Source organism: Polyodon spathula, chromosome 17 (genome assembly GCF_017654505.1).
Source record: "Polyodon spathula isolate WHYD16114869_AA chromosome 17, ASM1765450v1, whole genome shotgun sequence".
In the NCBI taxonomy this organism is placed as follows: domain Eukaryota; kingdom Metazoa; phylum Chordata; class Actinopteri; order Acipenseriformes; family Polyodontidae; genus Polyodon; species Polyodon spathula.
In genome coordinates, this window is record NC_054550.1 from 18,736,296 (window position 1) to 18,761,463 (window position 25,168).

The 25,168-nt window shown below is 44.5% G+C and overlaps 1 pseudogene; it reads left to right on the plus strand.

Annotated features, from left to right (window-relative positions):
• The first annotated feature begins 1,432 nt into the window (after window positions 1-1,432).
• Window positions 1,433-24,693, plus strand: LOC121329661 (annotated as a pseudogene).
• The last annotated feature ends 475 nt before the right edge of the window (window positions 24,694-25,168 follow it).

The following is a 25,168-nucleotide window of genomic DNA, read 5'->3' on the forward strand; positions in this document are numbered from 1 at the left end:
AATAAACTACAACATTATATCTCAAAAACCATAATAACAGTGCAGTATTTTAGATTTCAAAATGTCACATTTGTCAGTTTTTCGTTAAGTAGGCTATATATATTAATTAATTAATTAATTAAAAAAAACTCACTGGGACATGATCATATATTTTGTCCGTTAGTATTACGTAAATCTCATTATATGGTGACCAGATTCTCAAAGCTCAAAACCGGGACACATTGTAAATAATTGGTAAGAGTAATTAAATTATTAAAAATATAGTCTATTTTAATAATACATTAAATAATTAAAAATACATTTACGCTTTGGCATTTTTCTTTCTTTCTTTTTTACTGCATCAGGCTCTATTTACAGACGTTGTTGATATGGTTTAACCTGGTGGATTCGGATGATTGCAACCTCTCGCTGCACTGTCTGGGCTAAATTCCGCCAGAACTGAACAGCTATTAAATTACCCTAGATTAATATATATATAATATATATATATATATATATATATATATATATATATATATATATATATATATATATATATATATATATATATATGAAAATGCATGGCGCACTAAGGAATAAGCATGCATGTCTGTGTTAATCATTATGAAAATAACGTTCTTCTTTACCCTAGTACCTAGTACCTACCGGGATTTTGAGCAAAATGTCGGGACACCGGGACCTTTGATGAAAAACCGCGACAAACCCAGCTAAACCGGGACATCTGGTCACCGTAATTAAAGATCAATGTAAAACAAACATACCTCATAATGCTGTGATAGCGTTACTGACGCACTGTCTGATTGAAACCACACAATGTTCTGTACTGGATCATCATTGTGTTGATTTTCCAAACAACTGAATATAGCAGAACTTGTATGTTCTGCATTACAGCCTCCAGGTATTTATGTGAGGCTTAGAAACGATGGTAAACAATAAGTTGACTCGTGTCACTCACTGGTCAAGACAGAGCTCATTCTGTGCGTCTTTTTGGCCGAAGTTTACAAATGCCGACCTACACCTGACCCTCCTGTTTTCTTTCACTTCTCTTACAAACATATTTTCTGCTGCAGACATGTTTAATAGTTTCGACACCATGTTGTGGCATGATCTTTGGCCACTGCAGATTTTAATGCCACCCCTGACCGTTCAAAAACAGAATATTCATTTTCCCAAGCAGGATTGAAATATCTTCTTTTAGGTTTTAGCGCAGCTAACTCCAGAGGGTATCTGATACTGAACTGCCATTTTGTCAGTTTATTATTATTATTATTATTATTATTATTATTATTATTATTATTATTATTATTATTTCAATTGCATATGAGGGAAACCTTACAGCTTCAAAAAATATGAAAAGTTGAAAAGTTGCACAATGGTAATTTTTTTCAATTTGGAGCATGCATTAATATATTGTAAACTGTACAGCACCTGGATGGGGCCCTGTCAGGTATTGGAGCCTCTGGGAGAGGTAATCTACCGGGTCCATATTTTCCGCTGTGGCCGGAGGGTGGTACTCCATTGCGACCAGCTTGCTCCCTACCGTGGACCGGCCATCGGTGTGCAGGGGACCGTGGACGCACCTACTGGTCAACCTGACGACCTGCCTGCCGGATCCACCCCACCAGACTCTTCCAATCCGACAGCTACCCTGCAAGGGGCTGTTACACCAAGGCCACAGAGGGTGAGAATCAGACCTGTCGCTTCCTAGGAGCCTCTCGGGACGACAAGGAGTAGAGTGGGGGCTGTGTAACGGTGGGTGCCGCCCACTTCTTTTAGCAGGGACTTTTCAGGATCCTTGGGCTGGGGAGTTTCCCCACAGCTGCCAGGCAGGGACTTTATAGGATCGCTGGGCTGGGGATTTTCCCATCGCCATCTGCCTGTACTTTCCCTCACCAACTGTCAGGCAGGGTATTTCCAGCCATGTGTGGATTGGCTGGGGCGGGCACTGCCTCCATCCAGCTCCCCTATAAAAGGGGCTGTGAACAGGACCTTGGAGTTAGCCTGAAGAAAAAGGAACTGTTACAAGAATCTGGATTATTGAAACTGGTTATTTTGTTTGATTTATTTGTGTGAGAATAAACCAAGTGTTTGCTTTAAGTAACTCTGTTTTGTGTCCTTCTTGACATCACTACAATATATTCCTTTTTGGTCCATTTTCAGTCCAGCAACAAGTTATATAACCAGAATGCTCAGCGAGGGTCGTTATTCGCTAGAGTATACGCTAGAGTTTATATGCTAGAGGTTATACGATAGTCTGAATACAAAAAAATAGATGGAAATGATGGAACGTTTTTTTTGTTTGGATCAAGAAAATTTGTGCTATAGCCATTTCTTTCAACTTGTGACGTCATTACATAGCGCTGTTTGTTCGCTAGAATCCAGTTTAATGGAAACCTGTTTTTGTACGGTAAGCTTTGCATATATTTTGTGTTCTCTAGAAAGGTGTTTGTCTTTGTGAGGCGTGTGAGTAAAAATGGATTTTCCAGACAGCGATTTACATGTAAAATAAATAAAAATTTTATTTAATATTACACGGAAAAGAAAAAAACAATAAAGAAGGATGTGAGGGAGGGAGTGCTGGAGTAATCAAAAATAAAGGAACGGAAGCCTCTTAATCCTCTTCGTGATCTGCTCAATCCAAAAATGAAACAAAAAGGAATAAAAATAGAAAAGAGCAAAGTTAGTAAGGCCTCCGTCCATAATTAAAAGTAACTAACACAGTCCACCCCGCACGTACTTCCCTCCAGCCTTTTTTTCCCCGCCTCTATTCCTCAGGACCAACCCCGAACACAGTAGCACGTTCCCTTTAGTATGCAAACCCCGCCCCGGTAGTCAGTGGATCACCAATCCCAGACTGACAGGTATCCTTAACTTCACTTGACTCCAGTGGCTGGAATTTACATACTCGTACTTCCGCCCCTCACCAAGGTGCCGCCCCTCAAAAAGATGACTTTTGTCATGGTCACAAGACCTTGGTAAGGGAAGTCCCGAGTTGGTTTGATGCCTTCTACTGTTGGGAGGCTGAATTGCAGACCGAAACCCCTTTGACTCATGACATATCCCACCCCTCAGAGTGGAGCCGAAGGAACACTCGGAAACCTCTAACCCCTCCTTTTCCCCTCCCTCCCGGGAAAAAAATCAGCGTTTTGATGTAACTTACCTGCACGATGCCTTATTTGAAAGGCGAAGGGTTGGAGCGCCAGGTACCACCGCGTAATCCTAGCGTTTGAATCCTTCATTGTGTCTAACCACTTTAAAGGGGCGTGATCTGTGATGAGTACAAAGGGTCGTCCCAGAAGATAGTATTTTAAGGACTCCACCGCCCATTTTACTGCCAGGCATTCTTTCTCCACCACAGAGTACCTTTGTTCTCTGGGCAGTAATTTCCGACTAATATATAGTATTGGGTGTTCTATACCATTTTTTTCCTGGGACAGAACCGCCCCCAGACCAGTCTGCGATGCATTGGTCTGAAGGATGAACTCTCGGCTGAAATCCGGGCTTATTAATGCTGGGGCCTGACTCAAATTAGTTTTAATAGATTCAAAGGCTGTCTGACATTCTGCACTCCACTTAATTTTATTTGGAGCGTTCTTTTTAGTGAGATCAGTGAGAGGGGCGCCTATAGTGGAAAAGTGTGGAATAAAGCGGCGGTAATAACCAGCCAATCCCAACAATGATCTCACCTGGGTTTTTGTGGTAGGTACCGGTGAATCCAACAAAGCCTGGACTTTTGAAACCAACGGTTTCACTCTACCCTTACCCATTATGAAACCTAAATATTTTGTTTCTTCTTTTCCAATAGCGCACTTTGCCATGTTTGCTGTGAGCCCCGCCTTCCTCAAAGACTGTAGGACGGCTTTTAATCTACTCAAATGTTCTTTCCAGGAAGAACTGTATATGACTACATCATCGATATATGCAGCTGCATACTCTCGATGAGGTTGTAATACCCTGTCCATCAGTCTCTGGAAAGTTGCGGGAGCTCTATGAAGTCCGAACGGCATAGTATAAAATTGAAAAAGACCATCTGGGGTTGAGAATGCCGTTTTCTCACGAGAGGCTTTTGCTAATGGAATTTGCCAGTATCCTTTCGTCAGATCCAAAGTTGAAATAAACCGAGCTCACCCCAGCCTATCTAAGAGTTCATCTACCCGAGGCATGGGATATGCATCAAACTTAGAGATAGCATTTACCCTCCTAAAGTCTATACATAACCGTAGTGACCCATCTGGTTTGTCTATTGGTACAATTGGGCTACACCACTCACTTCGGGAAGGTTCAATTATCCCAAGTTTCAACATACACTCCACCTCCCTCCGGACAGAACTTCTCCGACTTTCTGGAATGCGATACGGTCTCTGTCTAACTCTCAGACCTGGCGGAGTGATAACCGCGTGTTCAATCAAATGCGTTCTTCCGGGCACGTTAGAAAACACATCACCAAACATTTTGATTAAATTGCTTACCTCTTTGCGTTGATCAGGAGTTAATTGTTCCCCCATCGGAACCCCAGCTGCTGATACTGGCTCAATTGAGGGTCCATAGTCCTCTCCCTCCTGTTCGGGAGATATAAAATGGACCTCCCGTTCTTTCCACGGTTTGAGGAGATTAACATGATAAATTTGATTTTCCTTCCGACGCCCAGGCTGTCGGATCTCATAATTAACTTTTCCAATTGCTCGAATGACCTCAAAGGGACCCTGCCATTTAGCAAACAACTTAGATTCCGATGAGGGCAACAATAAACAACACTTTATCTCCAGGTCGAAAGTTCCTAATTCTTGCATTTTTATTGTAGCTTTGCTGCTGCTTCTGCTGTGCCACTTTGAGATTGTCATGTGCCAATCGACCGACTAATTCTAAGCGATCGCGTAGCTGTAATACATATTTCACTATATTTTTAGAGTCTTTTGACTGTTCTTCCCAGCCTTCTCTTATGAGATCCAAGATACCCCGCGGCTGCCGACCGTACAAGAGCTCAAACGGAGAGAACCCCGTTGAGGATTGTGGTACCTCACGAACTGCAAAGAGCAAGTAGGGAAGCAGTTTAGCCCAATTACGTTTCTCCTGATCTACAAAGCGGCGCAACATACTTTTTAAAGTCTGATTAAATCGTTCAACAAGCCCATCCGTTTGAGGATGAAAAACTGAGGTTCGAATTGAACGGATTTTCAATAATTTGTATAATTGCTGAATACAGCCAGACATAAAATTAGTGCCCTGATCAGTGAGAATTTCTTTCGGGATTCCCACCCTAGAAAATATTTTAACCAATTCATTTGCTACTACTTCTGCACTCATAGAGCGTAAGGGAACAGCTTCTGGATATCGTGTTGCGTAGTCCACTACTACCAAAATATACCGATATCCTGACTCTGCTCCCTCCAGAGGGCCTACTAAATCTACACCAATCCTCTCAAACGGTACTCCAATAATTGGCAGTGAGACCAGAGGTGCGGGGCGAACTAACTTAGGGGCAGCTAATTGACATTCCGGACACTCAGATACATACTTCCGCACAAGACCATAAACCCCTGGCCAAAAAAACCGGGCCAGAATTCGTTCCTGAGTCTTTTCAGTTCCTAAATGACCTGCAAATGGAATGTCATGCGCCAATCTCATGACTTCTGACTGAAAAGGCCTAGGAACCAATAACTGTTTTACGAGCTGTCCCGTCCCGGGAGCCCGGGTTATTCTATATAATAAGTGCCCAGATACAGAAAAATGCGGAAATACCACTGGTTGTCCTTCCTGCATATCCTTCCCCTCAACATATCTAACCTGTTTCCAAGCATACTGTAATGTAGGATCATTTTGTTGTTCATAGCCCAGGTCAATATCTTGGTCCCCATGATTAGGTACGCTGAGAGGAATGTCTTTTATTATGTGACCTTCCACATCAGTAACCCCACAGCCCCGGTCACACTGAACACCTACTCCTTTACCCTGCCGTTTACAAGATTGGTTTACCTTTGAGTCAGACCCCTCCCCTTGTCGTCTCAGAGTTCCCTCATATTTTTCCACCCTGCGCTCTCTCTTTGTTTTTCTCGGGCGGATTTTAGGGTTAAACAGGTCGGATTGTAACGGGAAAATCTCGCCAATTGTTTTCTCCCATTGCTTAGATTGTCCCTGGTAGAAACTAAGACAATTTCCCGACCTAAAATATGATCAAAAAACGGCCAGTCTCTTCCCAGGAGAACAGGGTATGGTAAACATTGCGCTACAGCCACTTTAACGTAAGCTGAGTAACCATCATCAGTAAGTCTAACTTCAGTGGTGGGATAAACCCGAGTTTCTCCGTGGATACATGAGATAGCCACTTTACCCTGTGGCTCCCAGGTTACCCCCTCCAAAACAGCTTGTCGAATCAGTGTTTGTGCACACCCAGTCCGCAAATGCATTAGTACTCTTATCCCCGACCTGTACTTTTAATTGATAAGGGCCCTCCCGACACTCCCCAGTGTTCTTACCTGTTACTGCTGACCAGGATCTTCTTGCCAGGTCTACCTCCATCATTGGACAGTCCCTGGCTATATGTCCAGGCTCATTGCATCGGTAACAAACTAGGGTAGAAGGCACCAACGGAGTTTGCTTGTTCTGTGAGTCAGTGACCGATAGGTTAGGGGGGTTTTCTCTCGCCCAAGATGGGGCTAACCTCGACCTCCATGGTCTGAAGGTCTGGTTACCTCCTCTGGGCTTCACTGATGGGTTGGTCCTGGTTAGTTTAGGCGCAGGAGTGGGGTCAGAGGCGACGCCTTCATTCGCATCCTCACATGCCTCCGCCAGGATGATGGCCTTCTCGAGAGTGGTAGGTTGATTCCTTTTAACCCACTCCCGATTTAGTAGTATGGATGCGAACTGCTCTATGGCGATCTTCTGCACCAGTTCTTGGAGTGAGTGTTCTTCCGGCTGCAGCCACTGGGTGCACTGATCCAGGAGATACCGTCCCGCAACCCGGGGCCGCACCCCTTTGGACAGCTGGTATTCCCGGAAACGGCGCCGGTATGTTTCTTCCGTGATCCCAAGGCGTGAGAGAATGGCTTCTTTTACTTTTGTATAATCCGCAGCCTCCAAGGCCATTAATGCTCTATACGCTGCTTGCGCTTCTCCTGTCAAACAGGATGCCAATTTCATGGCCCAGTGTTCCTTGGGCCACCCTGCTGCTTCTGCCACTCTCTCAAAGGTGACCAAGAACGCCTCAGGATCATCTTCCGGAGTCATCTTCTGTAACTTTGGTTGTGAAGAAAACATCCGGGCAACCGCTGTTTCCGTCGCTGGTGTCGAGATTTTCTCTACCAGCTGACCAAAGAACTGGGCGAGCTGTTCCTGGCGCCGTGCTTCCCTCTCCTCTCGCTTCTCCTCCTGCTCCCTAAACATCACCAAGACTGTAGCTGGATCCATCTCCCACAATGACACCACGTGTGAGGCGTGTGAGTAAAAATGGATTTTCCAGACAGCGATTTACATGTAAAATAAATAAAAATGTTATTTAATATTACACGGAAAAGAAAAAAAACAATAAAGAAGGATGTGAGGGAGGGAGTGCTAGAGTAATCAAAAATAAAGGAACGGAAGCCTCTTAATCCTCTTCGTGATCTGCTCAATCCAAAAATGAAACAAAAAGGAATAAAAGTAGAAAAGAGCAAAGTTAGTAAGGCCTCCGTCCATAATTAAAAGTAACTAACACAGTCCACCCCGCACGTACTTCCCTCCAGCCTTTTTTTCCCCGCCTCTATTCCTCAGGACCAACCCCGAACACAGTAGCACGTTCCCTTTAGTATGCAAACCCCGCCCCGGTAGTCAGTGGATCACCAATCCCAGACTGACAGGTATCCTTAACTTCACTTGACTCCGGTGGCTGGAATTTACATACTCGTACTTCTGCCCCTCACCAAGGTGCCGCCCCTCAAAAAGATGACTTTTGTCATGGTCACAAGACCTTGGTAAGGGAAGTCCCGAGTTGGTTTGATGCCTTCTACTGTTGGGAGGCTGAATTGCAGACCGAAACCCCTTTGACTCATCACAGTGTTGTTGATGAAAACATAGCTACAGACATCAAAGCACGAACATTGCAAAATTGAACTCTTTAATTTCTGGGTGGAGTAAAAAGAACCACACGTGCCTCACCCGCTATAGATGTACTGGTCTGTATTATTTGCAGCCACAGCACACAGAAACATTAAATTCTGCCCAGGGCATTGTTTAGAAAAGAGCCCTCTCTGACCGCCAATAACTGAGCATATATACAAAAGCTGCCCTATCAGGGCCCTGCTGTGAGGGGAAAGTCCCTCCCACCTCCTGTTGAAGTAGCACATGGCCATTTTTTTCAAAAACAGAGGTCAGCTGGGGAGACTACCTCGAAGGGTAATGGTTGTCATTCTCTTTCAGGGAACCAGAGTTATGGTAATAACTTAACGTTCCCTTTCAATTGAATGACAACCATTACTGATTGGGAAGCTGTACCAAAGCTGCCGTGGCTTGTCACAAAGAAGGCCGGAGTGGGGGACGTCAGACCAGAAATAGAAACCAGTTGTCATTCAATTGAATGGTTTCACTCAGCATTTAATAAACAGAACAGAAAATAAAAAGGTTGTACAAACAAAAATACAGGACACGGCACTCGTCGCCAAAACAAAAAGACAAACAAAAACGAACTACACAGGCATCCACGGTGAGCAGATATTTTACTTATTTACTTTACGTTATTAACTCCGTCTCCAATCCCGTTCTCCACTCACCGAACACAACCCCGAGTGAGTGGAAACATGCAGCTGTACTGAGACTCGATTGCTAATCCATCATTCAATTGGAGTCGCGGTACAACTGCACGTGAATTAATAAAGTGCAATTCCCCGTGCTAACATATTATTACGTTTTACTTGCACGTGAAGTGCTGTGCAATCCTTGTGCCTAAATACACGTATACATTTTAAACACTCGTGTTACACAGACCCGTTTATATCCTGTGTACCAATAACTATACACCAACATTAACACACAACACAAAATACACACAGGGGCGGGCACTTTGCCACATGGCTCCAGGTTACCGACAGTACCCGCAAGTCATTTCCTGTGAAAGCCATGCACATGTCATAAATGGACAGCGCATGAAGCTCACTTACTCGTCTGGTAGATGTAATAGCTATTAAAAACGCCACCTTCAGTGAAACAGGGTGCAGTTCTGCTGACGCCATAGGCTCGAATGGGGGACCCATAAGGACCTGCAATACCAGTTCTAGATCCCATTTGGGAACCATATACTTTTCATGGGAGGACAAAGCCTCCGAGCCCCTTTAAGAAATTGTACTGCTAGGAAATGTGCCCCAGGGGACACCGAGTCAATTTTGTCATGGCACACTGATATTGCTGCAAGGTATATCTTCAAAGTGGAGGCTGATTTTCCTGCGTCAAACAGGTGTTGTAGGAAGGTTAATATCGTTTCAATAGGGCAAGTCACAGGATTGTGACCTTCGGCAAGCACCAGTCTTGGAAAACTTTCCATTTATATGAGTATTGAGCTCTAGTGCTCGGCGCTCTAGCAGACTGTAGTGTTTCTACAACCGCATCTGGCAACCCTCATCTGAATAGACAGCTACGTTCAACGGCCAGACCCAGAGTTGGAGCTGGACTGGGTTTGGGTGCCATAGTAACCCTTCCTTGGCTCAGGAGGTCCTTGCGGAGCAGGCGCTGCCACGGCTGAACTGACAACATGTCGGAGAGGAGAGCAAACCAGGGGAGTCTCGGCCATCTGGGTACAACCAGCAAAACCTGTTCTCTCTCCACCCTGATCCTCTCTAGAGTCAGGGGTAATAATGGAAGTGGAGGGAATGCATACAAGAGCTCCTGTGGCAAAGGGTGAGCTAGCGCTTCTACTCCCAGGGGGCCCCCATCTCTCTCACTTGAGGATGCAGTCTCCATTCCGAGCTGTCTGGAGCTCTTCTGGACAGGAGGTGAACCGCCCTGATGGAACACAAGTTTCTGCACGTCCAGGACAGGAGTCTGTGCGCTGCGTGGTGAAGACTCGGTGAGCACAAGCTGTCTTGGTGGTTTATGTAGGCTAGCACTGTAGTATTGTCCGTTCGGACCAGCACATCTTTGTGCACTAACTGCTGGCGAAAATGTAATAACGGCAGGTTCATTGCTTGCAGCTCTTGGGCATTTATGTGCACTTGCTGCCAATGTCCCTTCCACTGACCTCTTATTCCTCTCCCATTCCAGACCACTACCCAGCCCAGGCTGGAGGCATCTGTAACTGATAAGGGTCGACACTGGGCGGCGCTTGGCTCTAGACTTGCACACTTGGTGAATTATGGTCCTTCCACGACACTTACCTCGTCTCCCCTCCTGACATGGACCCCTCAGCTGACCGGCAGGCCTTCTGTAGAAAAAAAATGCTAGACGTTTTTGTTGAACAATCTCGAGAGCTAGACCACCCCTTTTAATTTAGCAGAGTTTTAGTGACACCAGTTCTCCAGTACTACTTCAATGGACCTTTTCAAAGGATACATGGTTCACTGGCCAATGCCCTGTGCACACGGGAAGGCTTCACCTATCTTGATCATTGGACCACATTCTACAACGAGGACTATCTGTATAGACGGGATGGACTGCATTTAAATAACAAGGGAACCAGTCTACTCGGAGAAAAGATCCTCGAGCAGGTTCAGAAGCATTTAAACTAGAAAGGAAGGGGGGAGAAATCAACAAAAAAACAGAAGGGAGACCGCATCAAAACAAGAACAACAACTCAGGTAAGACAACCATTAAATGTATTTATCTAAATGCTAGAAGTATCAGAAACAAAATTCTAGAACTTGAAGCTACTGCACTAACAGTTAACTATGATGTGATAGGTGTTACAGAAACGTGGTTGTCTGAGAGTGATGGGGACGAATATAATATTTGTGGGTATACACTGTATAGGAAAGACAGGCAGGACAGAAGAGGAGGAGGGGTAGCGCTATACATAAGAAACAGTCTTGAAGCCCAGGTGTTAAACCTGGACAAAGAAAATAAAACCGAATCAATATGGGTCAGAATAACAGACAAAAATTCAAAGGGCATAATAATAGGAGCATGCTATAGACCGCCAGATTCAGATGGTGAGCAAAATAATCTGTTATACAATGACATTAGAAATGCGTGTAGCAAAGGAGAAGCCATACTAATGGGGGATTTCAACTTCCCCCAAATAAAATGGGAAAACCCGGTGGGTAGCGCGAAGGATGAAATAGAAATGGTGGAAATGACAAATGACTGCTTCCTAACACAATTTGTCAAGGCACCGACTAGAGGGGAGGCATGCCTTGATTTAGTCTTTTCAAATAACGAAGATAGAATAACTAAAACAGAGGTCAGAGAACCACTGGCAAACTCAGACCACAACATGGTCTCATTTGAAGTGTTTTTTAAATCCCCAAAAGTAATGACTAAAGCTAAGGTTTACAATTTTAGAAAAGCAAACTATGAAGGTATGAAACAGAGACTAACAGAAGTAGATTGGAGTAAAATAGAGAAAACACCCACAGAAGAAGGATGGTTGTTCTTCAAAAATGTAGTACTAGAGGCGCAAAACAATTATATCCCTAAAGTAGACAAATCTAAATGTAAAACTAAATTGCCAAAATGGTTTAATAGATCAATTAAAAAAAAATATTCAGCGAAAAAAGGCACTTTACAGAGCATTAAAAAAGGACCAAAAAGAAAGTACGCAGAAAGAGTACACAGAACTGCAAACGCAAGTCAAAAAGCAAGTTAGAAAGGCCAAGAGAGAAATAGAAATGAACATTGCTAAGGGAGCTAAAACCAATTCCAAAATGTTTTTCCAATATTACAACAGCAAGAGAACATTCAAAGAGGACATTAAATGTTTAAGAGATACAAATGGCAAAATCGTAGATGAAGAAAAAAAAATAGCAAATATATTAAATGATTACTTTTCACAAGTTTTTACAAAGGAAGATACTGACAACATGCCCCACATGTCATCCAGTTCCTATCCAGTTTTAAATAACTTTAGCATAACTGAGGCAGAAGTGTTAAAGGGACTAGGAGCTCTTAAAATAAACAAATCCCCTGGGCCGGATGAGATCCTCCCAGTAGTACTCAAAGAAATGAAAGAAGTAATTTACAAACCGCTAACCAAGATCATGCAGCAGTCTCTTGACACAGGGGTGGTACCGACAGACTGGAAAATTGCAAACGTAATACCGATCCACAAAAAGGGAAACAAAACTGAACCAGGTAACTACAGACCAGTAAGCCTGACTTCTATTATATGCAAACTTATGGAAACTATAATAAGATCCAAAATGGAAAATTACCTATATGGTAACAGGGTACTGGGAGACAGTCAACATGGTTTTAGGAAAGGGAGATCGTGTCTAACTAACTTGCTTGATTTTTTTTGAGGATGCAACATCGATAATGGATAATTGCAAAGCATATGACATGGTTTATTTAGATTTCCAGAAAGCTTTTGACAAAGTCCCGCACACAAAAGATTAATTCTCAAACTGAACGCAGTTGGGATTCAAGGAAACACATGTACATGGATTAGGGAGTGGTTAACATGTAGAAAACAGAAAGTACTGATTAGAGGAGAAACCTCAGAATGGAGTGTGGTAACCAGTGGTGTACCACAGGGATCAGTATTAGGTCCTCTGCTATTCCTAATCTACATTAATGATTTAGATTCTGGTATAGTAAGCAAACTTGTTAAATTTGCAGACGACACAAAAGTAGGAGGAGTGGCAAACACTGTTGCAGCAGCAAAGGTCATTCAAAATGATCTAGACAAGATTCAGAACTGGGCAGACACATGGCAAATTACATTTAATAGAGAAAAGTGTAAGGTACTGCATGCAGGAAATAAAAATGTACATTATAAATATCATATGGGAGATACTGAAATTGGAGAAGGAATCTATGAAAAAGACCTAGGAGTTTTTGTTGACTCAGAAATGTCTTCATCTAGACAATGTGAGGAAGCTATAAAAAAGGCTAACAAGATGCTCAGATACATTGTGAAAAGTGTTGAATTTAAATCAAGGGAAGTAATGTTAAAACTGTACAATTCACTAGTAAGACCTCATCTTGAATATTGTGTGCAGTTCTGGTCACCTCGCTATAAAAAAGATATTGCTGCTCTAGAAAGAGTGCAAAGAAGAGCGACCAGAATTATTCCGGGCTTAAAAGGCATGTCATATGCAGACAGGCTAAAAGAATTGAATCTGTTCAGTCTTGAACAAAGAAGACTACGCGGCGACCTAATTCAAGCATTCAAAATTCTAAAAAGTATTGACGGTGTCGACCCAAGGGACTTTTTCAGCCTGAAAAAAGAAACAAGGACCAGGGGTCACAAATGGAGTTTAGACAAAGGGGCATTCAGAACAGAAAATAGGAAGCACTTTTTTACACAGAGAATTGTGAGGGTCTGGAATCAACTCCCCAGTAATGTTGTTGAAGCTGACACCCTGGGATCCTTCAAGAAGCTGCTTGATGAGATTTTGGGATCAATAAGCTACTAACAACCAAACGAGCAAGATGGGCCGAATGGCCTCCTTATTACAACCTTATAGCGCTGTCCTTTAGTAAGCTGGCAGCGGTAATGTTTAAATTGTGTGTAACCTGCAGCCTTGTAATGCCAATCACTGGGTTTGGTTTTGTTATATACAAAACAACAGCATGGCATGTTTTCCCAAAATAAAATATTAACAATAAATAAATATGGCAGTAAATGGGCGGCTTTGCCAGTACACGTTTTTCTATAATAATGTGCTGAAATGCAGGAGAGACACAGGTAATAGAAGTTCCCTTTCAATTCGAAGATGGCCACCAAAAATGGTTATGGGATACATTCCTGCCTATTGGTTGGTGTCACTGAGCTCTTTCTATCAAAACTAAAAGCTGCCGATAGGCCCTCTCCCCTCCGTGACCCCCTAGGTCCCGCCTCCCAGGGGTACTTAACCGTCACACAGGGGAGATTCATTCTCTTTCACTTCTCACGATTGGTACGGTAAGACCTCTCTGTGTTGCATTGAGCCCTCTTTTCTCCTAAAAAGTGCTGCATAAGCTACTGCTAGTTCCCCTGCACTTTGTGCTGAAAGCTGGCCTTCGCTGCTTTTCCCGGAATCAGTGGTTGAAAAATTCGTAGCTTTTTTATTCTATTTCTGACTATCAGCACCTACTCGCTCCGCGTGTCAGGCTGCTTCTTTCTGTTTGTCTGTCTTAGTACGGTAAGTATTATTGTTAAGAATTGTGTGTGTTTCTCGCCCTTTCTGGCTTCGGAGAGCACTGTTACTCCACGGGGCCGGGCTTGCCTTGTCCCCATTGTCGAGCTAGCCCACCAGCCGCCTGCGGGCCGCGGTTGGGCGCAGTTGGGTCATGTCGAGCCGCGTACAGTCATCCAGACGGTGCCAGTTCCCACAGCCCCGCCAGGTGACCTTAGGCACTGCCTGCAAGCCTCATCTCAGGCGAGAGGCAGGACCCTCCCTCGGCATGGTGGACGTGGTCGTAGCCAGTGCACGCAGCAACAACCGAGAAGGCGGTTCCAGGGTTTCTCCCCTAGACAACCGCCACCGCTAGCCCCAGCCTCAGCTGCCCCAACAGGGCCCCTGAAGGCTGGCGGCCTCAGACCCAATTCACGGCACAAAAGCTGCACTACTGGCACGATTGCACCTCCGACGTGTGGGTGCTCGCAACCACACAATACGGTTACGTGCTTCAGTTTTGTTTGGGACCCCCTCCTTTTCGCGGCATCACGTCTGTGTTCATGACGGATCCGCTTCAGGCCTCGGTGCTCCAGACCGAAGTGGCAGCCTTGTTGGGCAACCGTGCCATTCATCTCGTAGATCCCACCTCTCTCGAAGAGGGGTTCTACTCAAGATACTTTCTGTTACTGAAGCGGGATGGTGGCTTTCGCCTCATCCTGGACTTGCGGTTTCTAAACCGGTTTCTAAAACAGAAAGGGTTCCACATGCTGACTCATCGTCACATACTCCAGTCTGTCCACCGGGCGACTAGTTCACCACGGTGGACTTACGGGACACGTTTTTTCATGTTCCCATTCGTCCACAGCACAGGAAATATCTCCGCTTCACCTTTCAGGGCAACGTGTACAAGTTTTCTGTGCTGCTGTTCAGCCTCTCCCTAGCTCCCCGTACGTTTTCAAAGTACGTAGATGCTATCCTCATCCCCTTGCGGCTGCAAGGAGTCAGGGTAATGAATTACCTCGATGACTGATTGATCTGTTCCCAGTTGCGGGAGGGAGCGGTGGCCTACACAGCTCTAGTGACTTAGCATCTAGTGAGGCTGGGCCTCACCATCAACAATGCCAAGAGTCAGCTGACGCCGGTGCAGTGCATAATGTATGTGGGACTCCAGCTGGACTCCACTATGATGCGTGCATACCTGTTGGACGACAGGGTAGCAGCTGTACAACACCACCTGTCCTTGTTTCAACAGGGATCAAGGATGCCCCTTGTTTTGTGCCAGCAACTACTGGGTCTGATGGCAGCAGCGGTATCAGCCATTGAGCTGGGTTTGCTGCGCATGCGCCCACTACAGGCATGGCTCAATGCATTCCAGTTACATCCCAAATGCGACAGGCACCGTCGGCTGACAGTGTGCCTCTCGTGTACGGTGGCCCTGCGTTGGTGGAGGATTCCCTCTCACCTGCGCCAGTGGAGGATTCCCTCTCACCTGCGTCAGGGAGTCCAAATGGGAGTGGTTTACAACCACAGGGTGGTGACGACGGACGCCTCCAACTCGGGTTGGGCCGCTGTCTGCGAAGGCAGAGGAGTCAACGGATCCTGGTCGGGCCATTGGACATCCCTGCATATCAACAAGCTGGAGCTTTAGGCAGTGCTCCTTGCCCTCCAGCACTTCCTACCCATGGTACGGAACAGACATGTGCTGATCCGCACAGTTTAGTGGTGGTGTATGTCAACCACCAGGGTGGCCTTCAGGCTTCTGATTTGGGCCCAACAGAACCTACTGTCCCTTCTTGCGATGCATGTTCCTGGCATGGAGAATCGGGCAGCAGACCTCCTCTTGAGGGAGGGCCTGCATCCATCGGACTGGCAGCTCCACCCTCAGGTGGTGGAGTGCATTTGAGAACGTTTCGGGAAGGCGCAGGTCGATCTCTTCGCCTCGGCGGAGACGACACACTGCCCCTATGGTACTCCCTCCACCACTGCGGTGGTCCACTCGGCATCAACGCCCTACCCCACGTATGGCCCAGAGCGCCCCTTTACGCGTTCCCGCCATTGCTCCCGGCCTTTCTCGAAAAGGTCCGGTTGGAGAAGACGTCAGTTCTCCTAGCAGCCCCCAGGTGGCCCAGGAGAATCTGGTTTTCATCCCTGTGCCAGCTATTGAACACCCCTCCCTGGGAAATCCCGCTTCACCGGGATCTTCTCAGTCAGACGAGAGGTACACTTTGGCACCTGGAGCCGGGCAGTCTCCAGCTATGGGTCGGGCCCCTGAAAGGGACCGCTGTTCAGCCTTAGGGCTGTCAGACACGGTCATGATTCAATGTCCTGTCCTATGCCTTCCATCTTGCAGTTTCTAAAATATTTGCTTGAGGCTGGTAGATCACCTTCCACACTGAAGGTATACCTAGCAGCTATTTCTGCTTGCCATGCCCTCATTAAATCACTGTTGCCGGGCGTGCATTTTTTGGCTACCCGGTTTCTCCGAGGTGCTCGCCGATTGCACCCTCCTAGGAGGGCCACTCTCCCCGAATGGAGCCTTGAGATTATACTGGAGCCTCTCGCACAGCCTATATACTCCATCGAGTTGAAGCACCTGTCCATGTAGACAGCTTTCCTCCGCAAAGCTGGTTAGTGAGCTGCAGGCTCTGTCTGTGCATAGCTCCTGTTTGCGTATTTGGGATGATGGTAGCAGAGTATCACTGTGTACAAACCCTGCTTTTCTCCCCAAGGTGATTACAGCCTTCCACGTAAATCAGTCCATGGAACTGGAGTCCTTTCATCCTCCACCGTTTGCGACAGAGGAGGATAAGAAGTTGAACCTTCACTGCTCAGTTCGGGCATTGAGCTGTTATGTGGATAGGACGAGTGCTCTTCGTCAGTCTGACCAGCTCTTCATCTGCCATGGAACACGGACCCTGGGACAGCCCCTCTCGAACAGCGTCTGTCACATTGGATTGCAGACACAGTCTCAACTGCATATGATGATGCTGGCTTACCCCCACCTGGGCGGATAGCCGCATATTCCACGAGAAGTGTGGCTACGTCATGGGCCCTCTTTTGAGGTGCCTAAATGAGATTTGTGATGCGGCTAGTTGGGCTCCCCCACATACTTTTTCCAGGTTCTACCACCTGAATGTGGTAGATCCCTCATTGACCTGTGTGGGCACTAGGGTCCATTAAAGTTTGCTGTCAAAATGGTGTAAATAAATGGCAGATGTTACTACCAGTCAGTAGGATTTTTACTGGCACTAAGGCAGCTGAGTCTGCTCCTGCTAGTAGCTGCCTGCCGAAAATACATTCTCAATGTAACCACCCAATTCACGTTCTCTAATAATAATAGTCAATAATATAAATATGTCTCTTTCTTCAGCCCTGATGTTAAACTACTGCCAGCAGTCTTCTGGGGGGGCTTCTTACTGGCAGTAGAATATGATAACAGGAACCCCACAAAATACTGCTGCCAGTAGATTGTCAGGTTCTAGCTACTCTGTTAATAAATTGCATGCTGGTTTGAAATGTCAGAATTGTGAGAATGTAGCTCAAAGTATATCTGGATGTATTCTGTTTGTTTTTCTGCAGGATGGCCTCTAGGTTGGTGAAATCTGAGGCGGCTTGAAACCGTCTGTGAAGCTCACTGTAATGGGGAGAGTAAAGCAACAGCCAAAGAGGTCAGTTATACAGGATTACAGGGCTGATTAATAAGGACGCTGTGTAGCTTCCAGCTTGGTTTCAGGGGACACTTGGGGATCCTTGTGGCGCCATTTATGCCAACCAAAAGCTTGCTTTAAAATGTTGTTTATTGTAATGTTATTTTAATTCCTACCAAGCTTTATCAGTGCATAACATCTTGTTCAATATAAACAATCTGGATAATCAACCTGGTGAGCCCAATAGAATGCCTTAAGAAAGTATTTCATGTCAAATTGAATGTAATTATGGGTTACACTACACTGGTGTTTTATTCTCCCTCAGGACTGAATACACCACTTAGAGTACAAACCACAGACACCCTGAGCTTGGGGATGCAACAGGAGGGTGTGATGCTGTGTGATGCTGTAGATTGTGAGACTAAGATACTCCTACAAGAATGAAGACTTTAAGCAAGAATTTCTAAAAATTAGTTTATTATGAGAGAGAGAGAGAGAGAGAGAGAGAGAGAGAGAGAGAGAGAGAGAGAGAGAGAGAGAGAGAGAGAGACTTTTGACTTTTAAGATCCTTTATTTAAATATTCCAAATAAAATCTATTAAAATTCAAATAAAGGTAAAACACAACAAAAGTTAAGATTCCTACTGCCTCAGCAGAATTTAAAAAATCCTAAAATACATCGTGTTCTCCTTAAAAACAGATTTTAAACAAAATAAAAGGATAATTAAAAAATCAATATTAAACAGTGTTTTTTTCTTTGTTGAAAACAGATTAAAGCCAAAATAAAACACTGTAAAACAAAAATTAAATAAAATTAAAACAAAAACTGGAGCTCCCCCTCCTCACTCACAGCACACAAGGCGTCTCCCACACACCACCTCTCCTGAAAGTCCTCCAGGTTACTGACCAGTTTAAAATACTCAAACTCTACTCTGATTTGGCTGACCACGAGCGCCATGAACTGAACCACTAAACTGGTCAGTCCAGAACCAGAGAGTTGATTTTTCCTTGTCTTTAAAATAGCCAATTTTGCCTGTCCAATTCAAAAATTAATAAGAACACACCTATTTTTCATTTTAAAACTGTACAGAACCCCAAAAATAAAAAGCTCCTTACTAAAAACAACCCCTAAATTATTCAGGATTCCCTGCAGTAAATTAAAAAGTGGCCGCAGCCTCTCACACTCACTGTAGGCATGAAAAAGAGTTTCCTCTGCTGAGCAAAAAGCGCACTGCTCACTGATGCTGGGGTCCACTCTATGGAGAAACCTGCCTGTGGACACAATGCAGAGTAGAATCTTCCACTTCAGGTCCCCCACTCTGTTGGCGAGGGGCGGCTTGTACAGAACCCTCCACACCGGCCTGTGCTCCTCCTCTACAGCTAAGTAAGCTCTCCGCGCTACAAGGAGTCTACCAGACCCCTTAGCCTACTATACTCTGTGGCTTTAACACACAGTTTGATATATTTGTACTATTCATTGTGTGAAAGACTATTTCCTCCACATTCTGCAATTTAAGCGAAGTCCATCCATTCTCTCCACCCCCTCTCTTTCCTCACCTACTGCTGGTGACACAATCACCCCTGGAAATAAGGAAAGCAGTCTCTGCACTGTACCTCTGGACAGGTCCTCCCTCAGGACTGCCTTGAGCCGCAGGGAGAGGCAGCCCCTCAACTCACCCATTAGACTTTCTGCAAGCCTCTCTGAGTGCCAGCTTAGCTGTGCAGTTAGCTGGGAGGCAGTTAGCCAGCAGGAGAGCTCAAGTTTTAACAGGTGGACCATCCTGGTTACACCTGCTTTTAAAAAACTGGCACAGAGCGTCATCGACTGGAGTAACTTAACTGGAAAGAGTGGATTAAAAAATAGGGGCTCCTCAAACAGGTCCTGCCATATCAAGGACTCCACATCCCTTTCCACCCTCACCAGCTGCCAGGCATTTAAAATACTTTGATAAAAAGGAGGAAGTCCTGCTTTACAAAAACTGGTGTTCTCAATTAAAAACAGGTGTTTTCCTAACCCCATACCCCAGCTCTATTGAGAAGGAAACAGACCAGCCTTTTCCAGTGAGCCTCCTCCTCAGTGTACAGGAGTCTCTGAACTGCCTGCAGTCTGAAGGCTGCCACCCTGCTGAAAATGCTGACCAGCACCTGCCCCCCCCTCATCACTAGGGTGGTACAGGACTGTCGGCCTCAAACTGTGTCTCCCGCTCCAAAAGAACTCCAGCAGCACTCTCTGGATCTCCTCCACCAGGCCCGGGGCTGGATCCAGGTATACCAGCTTGTGCCACATGCTAGAGGCCACCAGATTATTAATAACAAGCACCTGGCCCTTGAAGGACAGTTGGGCCAGCAGTCCCTTCCATCTCTGCAGCCACCCCCTCACCCTGTCCAACAGACCCTCCCAGTGCTTCTTCATGTTATCCAGATTGTTTATACTGAACAAAATGTTAGTGGAAGGAAACACATGTACATGGATTAGGGAGTGGTTAACATGTAGAAAACAGAAAGTACTGATTAGAGGAGAAACCTCAGAATGGAGTGTGGTAACCAGTGGAGTACCACATGGATCAGTATTAGGTCCTCTGCTATTCCTAATCTACATTAAGAACATAAGAAAGTTTACAAACGAGAGGAGGCCATTCGGCCCATCTTGCTCGTTTGGTTGTTAGTAGCTTATTGATCCCAAAATCTCATCAAGCAGCCTCTTGAAGGATCCCAGGGTGTCAGCTTCAACAACATTACTGGGGAGTTGATTCCAGACCCTCACAATTCTCTGTGTAAAAAAGTGTCTCCTATTTTCTGTTCTGAATGCCCCTTTTTCTAAACTCCATTTGTGACCCCTGGTCCTTGTTTCTTTTTTCAGGCTGAAAAAGTCCCTTGGGTCGACACTGTCAATACCTTATAGAAGTGAAGCATTCTGCTGTGAACAGCTCTACCAGTCTTGTTTCTGGTATCTGTGACTGAAAGGAGTAAAACTAAAGCGTTTAAACTCAATGTTCTTTACAATGTACAGAGAGGTATGGTAAAGCACGTCTAAAAACATGGCAAACTATGGGAAATGCATCGTAGAACTGGGAAAGCATGGGAACTGCAAAATGACTGTGCAAATTCACCATGGCAAAGTTGTGTAGGGGCCACCTCTTATTAACAGAACTAGCAATATTATCACTGGTCCCCCTTTTCTTGTCCTGAAGACTTCATACAGCTTTAACTCAGGAGTTATACTTTTGTAGGTTGCTGTTTAATAAGCCATCAGAAGACTAGAATAGTTTCATGCATGCCAAACACCGCTCATATAAAACCATCCTTTTTAAATACCTCCTGACTCGAAGCTTTGGGAACATGGCCCCTTATTTTATCACCACTTTTTAAGAATGTTTTGTTGAGGGTGTTTTTTTATAGCCCAATTTGATTCAGTCAATCAAGTTTAAAAACAGTCCTTGAAATAACAGTCTTTAAAGGTCTTTAAAGTTTTGTCACTTAATAGTGCAGCGAGTCAGACAGCACACTTGCTGCAGTGCTGTCTGCTGGACTGTCTGGGAAGGGAGACAATGCAGCAAACTGTGGCTGACCCAGCAGACAAGGACTTCTGTAAATAGTTCAGCAGGGGACCGTGGACCTGCGGGACAGTTTTGATGTTAAGCTGGTTTCTTGTAAATAATTGGATTGTATTTGCTCTTTTTGACCCCGTTTATTTATGGGCCATGTGTGAGTTTGGTGGCTGTTTGAGCAAGTGTGTGAGAGTCACCGTGACCAGCGTGCGTCTGTTTAGTGGGCTGAGCTTCCTCAGCCCACTGTCTTGTGAAGCCTCCACCATTATTTTAGTAATGACTTGTGGCAGAGATCTAATGATGCTTGGTGTTAGATCTCCTTCCCGACCTGTGAGGGCACTAGAAAGAAGGAACAGTGTCACCTTAAGCAAATGGCAAGACAATTTATTCTGTAGGGTAGGTGGAAGTCGGCCATTTAGGAAGGGGGCGGAGTTACGGCACCCAAGCTCACTGACCCGGATGGTAGACGGCGTGGCATCCAAGGATTGGAGGAGCGGATGCGCTCGTTAACCTAGGGGTCATGGATGAGAGTATAAATAGGGGGGCGTAGGATCTGTTCTTTTGCATATGGTTATACGAAATGACCTAGAAGGAGCCTGTATTATTGAGACCGAAAGCCGTGAGTGTTGTCAGTCTGTGTACTAACACTTTGTGTCTTGTGTTGTTTGTTTTCTCACTAAAGAGTATTAAACACGATCCGGAGCTGCAGCTGCAGGCCAGCGTAAACCCGGATAGTCACCTTTTCCACTACAGGAACTGTCTCTGCACAGCTAGCACTAAAATCACGCACTGTCAGAACTGTGTTTGTGTCTGTGTTTTGTGTGGGTGAGAAAATACGGGACTTTTTGGTTGCGGGTCAAACCCGTGGCATTACAAACAGGAGTGATACACGCCGCTGTACCTCTTCCATCATTATTATTGTTTGCAGGTTTTGCCATAAGGCTCTAGACATTATAATCATTAATAAACACCCTTGCACCTGTAAATCATTCATCTGTGTGATTAATCCGCTCTGCACTGCACTCACCTGCACGTATTCACCACTTTGCTACATGCCTACAGAGTGTATTTTTTGTAATATGACATTCAGGTATTTAACAAAACTGGTTCAGGCAGTATTGTTAAATTCGAGTTGGAAAGAAAACAATACAGAGGGACAGATGACACAGTTAGTTTGTAGCTAGAGCAAGTACAGTTTTTCGACCATGTCTACCATACAGATGTGCTTTAAAATCATACATAGAGTGAGAAATACAGACAATCATAAGAAATAGGAGAGTTGTAACTGCATAAGACTTTAGGAAGATATAAGTCATAGTTAAACTGAAGACTGTTCGTATGCAGCTGTATTGTTGCTGAACATATTGCTTTACAACAATGGAAGGATTATCCACCCGTTTGAATGCCATGGATGCAAGTAAATATAACTAATTGTTTCGGAAGTTTGAAAAGTCTGTATCCCTGGAATAAGAAGTTGAACTAATATGCAAAGCACAGTAACTGGAGAATGTTCTGTAAGAGTGTACCCATTTGCAGGACTACCATGGTAAATTGGCACAGCTTTTTTGCAGTTTAACATGGTTTTCACATGCAGGTATTATGTTTAAGGGCTACTGACAATTGATGAAAAAAACATGTTTAGAAAAGATTGAAATAGGGGTCCCCGAGTGACTCACCTGGTAAAAGCACGGGTGTGTGCTGTGTAGAAAAGGAAGCTGGCTCGTTCGTGGGATCGGAGGACTCCCACTGAACCTTCAGTTCTCCTGAGCTGGATTCTAAATGTGGTGAAATAAAATAAGACATTTTTAAAATGATTGAACGACTAGTATATTCTATATTTATAAAAATACCTAACAAGTTTATTTGATCATGCTATATACCACACTAGAATAAGCTACAGCTCGATTCTTTACAGTCCCAAGGAATGCGCCTGGATTGCATCATGTATTTCTAGGAGTAATTCCAGGATAACCAAGGGATCTGCAGTGTTGAGAGAATTACTATTCTGTCAGTACACCCATATGAGTCTTGTTTTAAGAAACTGCAAATGCAGGAGAGAAATAAAAATTAATTTAAGAGTAAAAAAACAAAAAAAACTAGCAAAGAAAATAATCGAAGCAAGAATTTACTACTCCAGTTGTTTCTCAGAAATATTTGTTTGCCTTTGTGTTTCCAAACAGGGCCTTATATCAGCCTAAAAGTCCTGAAACAAGACCTGAAGTACTATAGCTCTTAGATGGCTGTGAAAAACACTGTGAATCTGCAGTGGACTGACTCTGTGACCATCTTCTTCACAGCATCGCTGTGAACTTGGCCTGCAATTCCAAGGATCCCAAGACGGATGTGGGGCTGCAGCTGTCCGTGAGTTTCCAGGATCGCTCTGTCGTGAGGAACGCCAGGGTCTGTGGGGAGTGGGGCGCAGCGGAGAAGAACATCCCCTACTTCCCCTTCTCTGCTGGGGAAACCTTTAAAGTACGTAGCTCGCTCTGCATTACAGGCGCAAGGAGGAGACCAGTGGGGTGTTGTTTATTAGCTCCAACAGATCTGCTTGTGATCCTGTTTTGCCCAATAAATGGATTCATCCAGGACAACTTGTCCTATTTGCATATTAGACAATAACAGTTAGCACATGTCACCGTTTTTGAAGTGCTTGGCTTGGCACTCAGCTACGCCTTTCAGGGCACTTGGTGCTATCTAGAAATTTTTGCCTTGCAGCCCACCTGACGAGCCTGAAAATGAGGTGTCCTGGTTACCTTGATAAAGAAGCTAAGATCAGTGTAGATAGGTTTCGTGAATATCAAACTTTCAGGAGCTGTTCTTCAGTTCTAGTTCTCATAATTAAATTATTTAACCATGGCTAGACCAGGTAGTGTCTTTATATAAGTAAGAGCAGCTCCATCTAGTAAGCTCTTCACTTGATGCAGCTGGCTCTTACTCTATAAAGACATTTTGGCTGTTCTTGTCTTGGATGCCAAACAAACAAAAAAAAAAAAAAACATAGTATTTGAGTAATAGCAATAAGAAGCACTCAAAATGATTGTAAATGTAACAAAAATACAAAGCTACGTGCTCCAGTCTTTAGTATTTCAGGGTAGCTACTCTGCCCTCCAGTGCTCATGCTGCCCTCTTTCTCAGATGGAGATCCTGTGTGAACACCAGCAGTTTCAGGTTATGATGGACGGGCAACCGCTGTGTGGCTTCGCTCATCGTATCCAGGAGCTGCCCTCTCTCACTGCCCTCAAAGTGTGGGGAGACATGCAGCTCACCAAAGTGGCCTGAACACCAGTATGAACAACCCGGAGAGCAGAAGCAGATTCAACCCAGCAGCTTACATAAACCGCTTAAGGGACTATTTTTATAGAAAACTCTGAACCACAAGGTTTTTTTTTGTTTTTATCTTAGAAAATATTTTATTATAATTTATACTGCAAGGATTTTATGCAAATTGTTTTGTAGGTGCTATGTTATGAAAAGGTGTGTTCCTTATATGTAATTGTGTCATTTTGTATTATAGAAATAAATTAGATGCCCACATTTTACTCCCCAATTTGAGATTGTCAATTTGAATGTCACCATTGCAACTCACATACCTAGTCAAAAAAGACAGAAGAACAAAAAATGACCTCCATTCAGTAATGAACTGCAGGATTCTTGAAGAGTTATTCAATTTAAATTACATGTCCACATCCTAACCCCTTACCTTTTTTTGATGGTTTGTTTTCATTTTCTGTTTTTTGACCTAGCCTGTGTTAAGC